Source organism: Vigna radiata, chromosome 8 (genome assembly GCF_000741045.1).
Source record: "Vigna radiata var. radiata cultivar VC1973A chromosome 8, Vradiata_ver6, whole genome shotgun sequence".
NCBI classification, from domain to species: Eukaryota; Viridiplantae; Streptophyta; class Magnoliopsida; order Fabales; family Fabaceae; genus Vigna; species Vigna radiata.
Window position 1 is genome coordinate 14956251 of NC_028358.1, and position 9528 is coordinate 14965778.

A 9528-nucleotide genomic window follows, 5' to 3' on the forward strand; every position below is an offset into this window, starting at 1 on the left:
AGCACAATTTTCTGCCTCGATCTTTTAATCAGCCGAGGCAGTATACCCTTTTAGACAGCGGGTTCAGAAGAACCGAGACATATAGTATCTCTACAATCACAATTATGCCACCGCATTTTTATATGTCTCAGGTTTTCAAAAACTGAGGCGTAATGGGTGATTTAAAACTCTATTTTTTACTAGTGATTTACACATAAAATAGTTCCTAAACTTAGAATGTAATATTGAAACATCTAATCATTTACAAATGGTTAAAAAAAATACATGTCACTACTCCCAAACATCCTTTATGACATGTTGCTCCATTAAAGACGTGTCATCAAATATCTACAAAATGAATAGTTTTTCATAAGTATTCACCAATACATATAAAACAAAAATGCAACAAAAACAATAATTTTCACCCAAGTAAGCCAAGAAAATGGAGCACAATGACTAAATAACATCCCTTCAAACCTCTTGACACAAAGTATCCAACAAATTACCATAATCTCATCATCAAGCATCACGAAGTTTCTTTTCACCAGTACCTTTAAATTTTTCCTATTAAGAAAATAGTTCCCTTAAATTTTTAATACATTACCTGACAGATCACAACATCATCAGGTCTAGTATTATTGTGTAATTTTTGGTGTCATTCCTCCATCATTCCATCTTTGCAATTATTCTTTCTCTGTAATAGAAATTTTTCATAAGATTAATCCATATGGAGCAAAGAGGGAAATATGCATACGCTATAGAAAAAAAAAACAAATATACCTGAATAACAAGTATTTCATCCCGAATCCTTCGACCAACATCTCCTTCACCTCCACGACCAAACACTAGACGANATCATCCTCACAATTTCTCTATATTGTGGATAACTTGTATAAAATGACAGGTTACAAAAAATAAAAACTCTTGCCTTAGGTGTTGCTCGATCAACCACCACCGCAGAACCTCCCAATTCATGGGTTTCTGACATCAAAGTCTCCACAGAATCTGTACAAGAAAACATGTTTCTTATAGTGATCGGGACATCCCATCCACAATATTTCAGATGTCCAAAAACCAAAATAGTAAACAAAAATAGTACAGGTATGTAAAAATTCCAAGTGATACCAAGATCGTCAAAGTCTAAGCTATCATACATCCTCCCATATGATTGCATAGGACCGTCATATCCCCCAAAAGATTCCAAATTATCATAATCAACACGAGATCCCAAATTATCATACAACCATGCTTTTATCTTTCCATCTAATGCCGTGGAAAAGATGAACTATAGCATATAGAGTTTCAGTAAGAAAACAAATTAGTACCCTTGTCAAAGGATTTTCTATAGGGCACTCTACCAATACAGCTAAAGGAATCATATAGCAACAAACTCAACTAGCATTTTCACATTGGGTATCAAAGTCAACATGTACCTGAATGTTTTCTTTATAATGTGGACAGACAGAATAAAGTAGAGCCTCATGACCTTCAAAGGTATACTGTTTTGCTCCAGAAGCAGCATCCCAAACCTTAAGTTGAATAACTTAGTTAGACACATGTTATCTTCACATCATAAAACTAAGCTCAAAATTTGACAGACCTACTTAATGGTCTTATCATCACCATAGGTAATGACACATAACTGCTTATTCGGGTGTGAAAATGCTAAATCATTCACTCCACCGACATGAGCATCAATTTATTTAAGTTCAAGTGAACAATTACACAAACGAGTCAATAAAACCTAAATTAAGTAAAAAGAACTTTTCATTGTACAAGTGTTTGCATGTGCATATACCTGCAAATGCTGTCAGATTTCATCCCTGCCATGGTAAGAGTATATCTGAACAATGTGCCTTAAGTAAGCAACTCCTGCTCAATAGAAAAACTCATAAATGAGAGACTCCTTTAGTTGACTTTTGACAGTATACAGTATTCACATCACAAAATCACGAAGAATTAAAAAGCTTTTACCAAATAAAGCCCCATCAGGACTCCAAATCACACGATTGACAGAAACACCTCGATCTTTGACAAGAGCAGCCTGAATCGATTATCATTATTTTTGTTTTCAATCATTGCAAACTCAATAGTTCTGAGGATTTGGTAATCAACAAATAAGGTGAGAAAGGCAACCTGAAAGGGCATTGAACAAGCACAAAGATCCCACACTTTAAAGGCCTTAGTGAATACATTGCATCAAGAAAACATCAGAGGTCAAAGATCAGAGGCAATAAAACATCAGAGGTCAAAGATTATAAACCAAACAACATCCGAAACTCAACTAGTCATTAAGAGTTAGAGAACGAAAGAAAGCAAAAGAATATAATACCTGGGATTGACGGTGCACCAAGACCTATAGCTCCACCGGAGACTGTAGGATGTGCAACAGTTGTTGGATTTGACATCCAACCAGCCAGGGGTGTTGGCACCGGTGCTGGAGTAGGTTGGAAAGGATATACTTGCGACAGAGTCCAACACCATAATAAGAGCCAAAACATAATAACATATCATACAACTCCTTGAAACCAAATCAGTTCAGTAGCAAAAAATGTGAAAAAGAAAACGGTAAGAAGAAAGTAGTGCAAATAGAACATTTGTCTACAAGAATTCAGAAATATAAAGGTAAAGGAAGTTTCAAAGTGTTCCTAAGTGTGTAGGAAGAGTGTCTAGTTTTAGTCTAATAGCTGAATTGGAAAACCAAACCATTAGTTCGCCAATTAATCGAATTCTCTATAACGCGTGCTCCCCATACCTCAAAAAGTGAATTCATCCAAAAGAAATGCACAAATGAAAAGTTTCATTTGAGATTAAAACACGAAATATAAGATAAAATGTTTAAAGAGTAGAGTATGAGGCTTGAAGAAAACAGAGAAAGAAAAAAACATGAAAACGACGACGCACTACCACTCCACACCGAACATGCTCGACAACGATGACATCCTTCTCTCTCTTCTCCCTTCTCTTTTCTCTTTTGTTTCTCAAACACTCATCTCTCAAAACTTAGTTCAATTCGAGCGTCTGGCACAGCTAAACGCAAAATCGTAAAACCCTAAAATATGCAAAGCCACCTGTAAACTAAAGAAGAAAAGCAAATAACACAATCGACGCACCGAGAACATCAAAGAGAATGAAATGCATTGCATGAAACAAAAATGCAGACCAACAGAAACATGAAATCAAAGTACCTTGTGGCTGTGAAAAACCGATCACTCAGGAAGGGAGGGTTTCAAAGGAGAAAGAAATAAAGAGAGGAAGAGAAGCGCCAGTTTTGGTGGTAGAGAGGGCTGCCGGAGGCGGGATTGGGAGGGAGAGGAGCGGGATTCGCAAGCTGAGGCTCCTATTGGAGTACGGAAAGTGGATATGGTTTGATGAGGGAAGAGAGATTGGGGAAGAGAACGGAACACATGCGGAAGAGATCGCCATTTGCGAAGCCATCGATGGACTGGACTCTGAGAGAGAGAATTAGGGGCACCGAGAAAGACTAGGACACTGCTGACTAAAATTCAAGAGAGATATTATGACTGATATTTCAAAACTAGTTACAATATGTTATCAAAATTTCCCTCTAATGTATTATAACAGGTGCCAAAACCACGTCATAATATTATGATTGATTTTTATAACTCCGTCATAATACATATTGAAATTATAAAATTTGTTACTGTATTATGTATTATAACTAGTCGTCATAATATATACTTATTATGATAGATAATTTTTATCCGTCATAATAGGTACGTTATAGAATGGTTTTTTTCCACTAGTGAGTAAGGATTAAATTATTACAAGGAGTTCAATTCTTTGTCACTTTAGATGAATAAGAATGTAATAAGAATAGTTAACTTTAAAATATATTTGGAACTACTTCGTGCTCAAATATTCTTTAGTGTCTTGGTTGCATTTTCAGAAACAACATTATGTCTTGTTTTTTGAATTATAAATGTGACANGAAACTTAGATGTTTATACTATATAATTAGAATATGGTATATNTGAAATTTTTCATTTGGAGTAAACTCTAACCATCTCACTCACCTCTATACTAAAAGGAACTAGAGGCCTCTTCCCTTTCAGTTGTTTTGTTAAAAAATCCAACATATTTTCTTCATCCCATTCACTGTAAGTACCCATATCTAAATACTCTGTTATTGCATCAAGTGCTTCTGCGTGTCTCCCAGATTCTTGTCATAATTAAATTCTCGGGTCACAACTGACTGTCTAANCAATATTAAACATACAATTTAAGTCAGACTTGACGCAAGTCAAGCTTCATCAACAACATTCCAAAGGTAGCAACTCTACGAATCAAATCAACAAGTCGACCATCAGTTAGCACCCCAGACCCACATGGAATATTTTCAAACAGGATATGAATGAGAATGTCAAATATGACCCATTTTCATGTATGACAAAATTGGAGTCCATGCTCGCAAAACGGTGTGACAACCAAAGATTATGCTCAGAAATAAACAGAAAGCATTGGTGCTCTAGATCATTGGAAACCAACATTGGACAATGTAATATGCCCTTTAAAGTAGTAGCTACCATCTAAAAAATAAAAACAATGCAAATCATCATAATGACTAATATCTGTCATGAAAAGAGTATTAACAGGGTAGAGTTTTGACATTATGACTCACGAAATGAGGTACTTTCACTTGTGAAGTATTTATATAATAAGAATAGTAAGCAATTCAAATAATAACAAATAATAAGTAATAATCACAATTACCTTGGTCAATTGCTGGAGCTACCAAGATCAAAGTCCATGGTGTAATCGTACTCAATTGTTGGAATTACAGAAGCCATAAATTTTAGGAATAAGAATAGGTACCTACAGAAATAAGAATATGTGATATAAATCATTAGGAACAGGTACTTCATTTTAGATTCATGAACTGAAGAAAGGGGTAAAGTCCATATCTAATGGCTCACTATGTGCCTGCAAGTAATTATGTTCATCATTATAGACGTCGGCTCGCCATGACAACTGTCGTCAACATCCCTTACAGGAAATCAAACGTCAATCGTTTCAGCTCTCTACACGTCGGATCCCCAAGACACCGACGTCGAATGCTATTCAAAAGGTCAGATGAAATGTTAACTTGGACGTCATATTAGTGAGATAACCGACGTCTATGTCAACATAGACGTCGGTGGTTGGATCAATCGACGCCGCCTAATTTCATTTTAAATACAACCGCAAACTCTTCGCGGCATTCAGTTTCTGATATCGTTTTCCTATTCTCCATTTTCTCTTGCGACCTCTTCCTTTTCTCGCATGCGGCACCTCTTCTTTTTCTCTCTGCCTCTTCTTCTTTTTCTCTCTTGCGGCATCCCAGGTGCGTGGCTTTTTCTTTATGCTTACCGTTTAAACTTTGTTAGTCTTTCATCGATTATCTTCTAGTTCAACTTATTAAAATTTGCTTTCTTTGTGTTGTGTTTTAGTGCAGTTTTGTTCCTTTCTTGGGGTAATGTAGTAACACATTCTCCCTTTGCTAGCTGCCTCTCAGAAAAAGCGGCGTCTTGTGAATTTCTCTTGGTCGTTTTAACCCAAAAACAACCCTGGGTCGTTGTCTAGTTTTCGTTTCACTGTGATTTTTCCCTCTCGCGGATGAAAATGGAACTAAGCAACCACCCAAGTTCGATTTTGGGTTCAAGGGACCAATGAGAAATTCAAAAGACGTAAGCTTTTTTTTGGGGGAAACTAGAGTCTATGGTGCCTCTTCGACGTCAGTTATTTCGCAGGCCGACGTCTATACGATGTCTTTAGACCAACGTTTAGTGACGTCGGACCTGTTAGTGACTGACGTCACGATAGACGTCGGTTATACTATTCTTCTGACGTCGCATTGACGTCACCGGAAATGACGTCGGTTCAGTTGTCGACGTTAAAAGTCCAAAATAACCGACGTTAATCAGTGTTTTTGCACTAGTGGTTATACCTTTGTGAAACTAAAAATGGCAAGGAATATTTGTGTTGTTGGAGCCACAACTTGGCGTATCAGTAATCATAACATGGATGAATTATTTCTACACATGAAAGAAATCCCTTAGGAAGAAAGGGTTTACTTGTCAACTTCGGGCTCAACACCACGTGACATCAAGACATCAATGATTTTCTTCATCACTGCTCTATGTCGACATGGATGAATAGATGCATGCTTTCCAGGCAAGTGAGGATGGTCTTCAATTGTTACCTGCCATAATTTTAGTTACACATTGTGAGAATTAGAGCGAAAGGGCTTTATTAGGTGAGAAACTGATAATAAAAGGCTATCTATACATCCATCTATCTATCTAATATCTCACCATTTTTCGAGCATGGTCTTGACTAAATATCCATCCAGTTATTAGGTTCTATTATAAACTAAATCTTTATCGATAAGGGTGGGTCTCAGTCTTGATTATTAAACAATTTTGATTATTTAAGTTTGGAGCATAAAATTGACAATACCTAATGAAACCAAATCGTTAATCAATAATAGCCAATTGAAAACCAATTATGGAATTTCAATAACAGCATAAACACAAGCTAATTTCATTTTGCCTTACACTTGAAATTGAAAAAAGTAGAAAAAGTTTGTATACCATCATGGAAAAGTGTTTTAAAGTATATATATCAGTTTGTCACTATAATTTTAGAATGGTTCTATTCTAAATTACCAGTAAAATAAATTCTACTTTCTAGCAAGCCAACATACAATACCACAAAATCTTCATCATTTAAGAGCAAAATGAGGTATGCTTACCTCCATGGAAATTCATTGAATTTATACAACATTCTTTTAGTAAATGAAATAATATAAATCTTTTTTTAGTGATTCCCTCAGTAATGAAGGGTATTACCGAAGGCCAAAATCCCTCAGAAAATGCCAAAAGCCGTCGGTAAAAAACCATTACCGACGGTTCAGCGACGGTCAAAAGGCCGTCGGTAAAAACTTTGTCGGTAACTTTTACCGACGGCTTCTGGCCTTCGGTAATTACCGACGGCCAAAAGCCTTCGGTAATTACCGAAGGACAGAAGCCTTCGGTAATTAGTCACTACTAAAGAAGTGCCATCGACCAATTTTACGTGCAAGTGCTTGTCACATAGAGAAGGTTTCTTTGATGACTTGCTGAAAAAAACTGCCAGAGGTCCACAGCAATATCCACTTCGTTCTTCTTATGAAATTTGTACATTTTTGGTACATCAAAACGAAGCTGCCAAAGCAAGAGAAAAAAAAGTTCAATCGTAACAGTCTAGTAAATTGTACATTGGTCATTACACAAACAAGGGATACACAAATATTACACTAAAAGGTAAGAAAATATTCAAATTCATCATAAATAAGGGTAACACTACCTTTTACCAAGTATCATGTTGCGATCTGCATCACCATCAGCAGCAGCACGAAACTCTGGGGGCTCATCTTGTGGTTCTGATTTGCCCAATCCCAATCGAGCAACCAACTCTTTCGCATAAGTCAAATTGGGGTCTGGGTGTCCTCCTCCAAAGTCTTCCTATATCCAATAAGTCATCCATAAATCAAAGACAAATCACCACCAGCACTCAGAATATTGAAAGCCATACTTGGAAATAATCAACAAGAGAATAAGACCTTAGGTGTACAGTTCAGTAAAGAGCTTTCTTGTGCTCCAAGTTCATCCACAAAAATACTCTTTGCATATGCTCCAGCAACCCCATGAAGNGCATCATAACTTCAATGAAGTTAAAGAAATTTACTATAAAGTTTGGAATTAAAAAAACTAAGAAAAGTTCTATATCAAAGTTTAAACATCATCCCCAAAATATACCAGAAAGTGAACTTNGGAGAGGACAGCAGTTTCTTGATAGATTCAAAATNAAAAATTGACCTGCAAAATTTCAAGCATGGAGTAAGAAAGGATTGAATCAGTAGAAGCAAGTACAAATATAGAACATTTAATGATCTTATTAAAATAAGAAAATAAAAGAATTGCTTGTTGTAAGAACAATTGCCTTATGTGATACCAAATTGGATACTCAAAAAGGAAAAGGCAGGAAAGTCTATTAAAAGAAACTTATGCAGCTTGACAAATTTAAACATTTTCTTCTTTCAATGTTCTCCAGTTTCGCAGCTCAATTGGCAGTTGTCATCACGATATGACATGACAAAAGAAATCCAAATGCATAAAAATTATTTGTATTCATGCAGAGTGTACAATGAAGTTGCAAAATCTTACTTCATCAATTTTATATAATCACCTGGGTAGACAATCAGAGAATGGGAAATATGGGTTAGATTGATACCATGAGATACAATCAGAGAATGGGAAATATGGTGTTGTTCGTTTCACATGCTACAATCAGATAAAACTGAATCACGGTACTGTCATAAATAAGAAGAAAATCATATCATACTGTTCAGATGCTACACAGAATTATAGATTGCGGACGCATGCTAAAATTTCATATTAAACCCGCAACCTAAACCCTCTAATCATTTTAGAATAGGATGGTCAGTAACTTACGGCTTCATATACCTTGTGGGAACAAAATAAACTAATATATGGCACAGGAGATAATAAGTTAATAATTTCCATCAGTCCTGCGTATATTACCAAGCTTTGATGTTTTTGCTAACCTTCAAAGCAACAGAGAGAAGATCCAAATGTGCACCTTTTTTACGAGTACCAAATGGAGGATTCATTATAACTGTATCAACAATTGAACCTAGAGAATACCAAGATAACCATGAGTTTGTAGGAGGAAAAATTCAACAACACGTAAAATCAAGATTTAGAATTTTTTTAGCTAGCTTTCCCCTTAAATCGATGAATGGTTCACTTGAACATTTTGTTTTGCAGCAACTAGAACAAGTCATTGATAAATGAGATACTAGTAAATAACATACAATGTCCATGAGTCATATAAATGATGCATAAAGAATATGCATGATACTTTAGGAACTAAGGAACTAAGGATTCAATCCAGAAACACAGTTTAATCAATTAAATTCTGAATTATAGTTTCTAGAGCCATAATTATAAGCATCTTGGAGAGAAAAAAGAAATTGTTGGGAAAGGTGGGGAGATCAGTAAATTGCACCAAGCAACAAGCTTTCAGTCAGACTAGTGTTGCTCCAAAAGCCCAATAATAATTACAAACTTCAAAGATAAAAGTTACGCTACATGTACCCATTAACAATATTTCCTCAAGAAGCAACCCATCTTTAACAAAGTGGAAATTACTATAACTATTTCACAACCCAAAAACTATTCCCTACAAGAAACTATTAATGGTTTCTTTGTGCAGTATAAGTATTTAAAATTAAAAAATAAAATATAAAAATATATGAAGGGGAACATTTCCAGAGAAGTGTTAAAAGTTTTGCTCTGGTTTCAAATAACATATATGAAGGGGAACATTTCCAGAGAAGTGATTCCCTAACATGATTAAGATTATTTATGGCCTTTAAGGGAGCTTTGACGCTACACTGAAAAGGAAAATCCATTTCACAAAGAAATATGGGTGATTTTTACGCACAGGTGTAAAAAGAAATGCCTATAGTTAAATAAAGTTTAA

General features: G+C 35.6%; 4 long non-coding RNA genes across 8 annotated transcripts; all 4 read right to left on the reverse strand.

Moving 5' to 3' along the window:
• Positions 1-282: 282 nt before the first annotated feature.
• Positions 283-806, reverse strand: LOC111242383. Its single transcript, XR_002669375.1, has 3 exons — positions 760-806; positions 584-673; positions 283-327 (listed from the first exon to the last, which is right to left on the reverse strand). It is a non-coding gene; the product is annotated as an uncharacterized LOC111242383 (long non-coding RNA).
• Positions 807-864: 58 nt separating this feature from the next.
• On the reverse strand, positions 865-3541 carry LOC111242382. 5 transcript variants are annotated; one of them, XR_002669374.1, is made up of 7 exons: positions 3168-3541; positions 2312-2440; positions 2116-2160; positions 1954-2023; positions 1778-1851; positions 1413-1508; positions 1027-1264 (listed from the first exon to the last, which is right to left on the reverse strand). It is a non-coding gene; the product is annotated as an uncharacterized LOC111242382 (long non-coding RNA). The 5 variants fall into 5 exon arrangements; XR_002669372.1 differs by lacking the exons at positions 1027-1264; positions 2116-2160 and adding an exon at positions 865-984 and having other exon boundaries at positions 1954-2115; XR_002669373.1 differs by lacking the exon at positions 2116-2160.
• A 964-nt stretch (positions 3542-4505) lies between these two features.
• On the reverse strand, positions 4506-6105 carry LOC111242384. The gene is made up of 3 exons (XR_002669376.1): positions 6054-6105; positions 4714-4815; positions 4506-4529 (listed from the first exon to the last, which is right to left on the reverse strand). It is a non-coding gene; the product is annotated as an uncharacterized LOC111242384 (long non-coding RNA).
• A 1247-nt stretch (positions 6106-7352) lies between these two features.
• LOC106771737 lies at positions 7353-7875 on the reverse strand. The gene is made up of 3 exons (XR_001376502.2): positions 7779-7875; positions 7583-7682; positions 7353-7484 (listed from the first exon to the last, which is right to left on the reverse strand). It is a non-coding gene; the product is annotated as an uncharacterized LOC106771737 (long non-coding RNA).
• Between the last annotated feature and the right edge of the window lie 1653 nt (positions 7876-9528).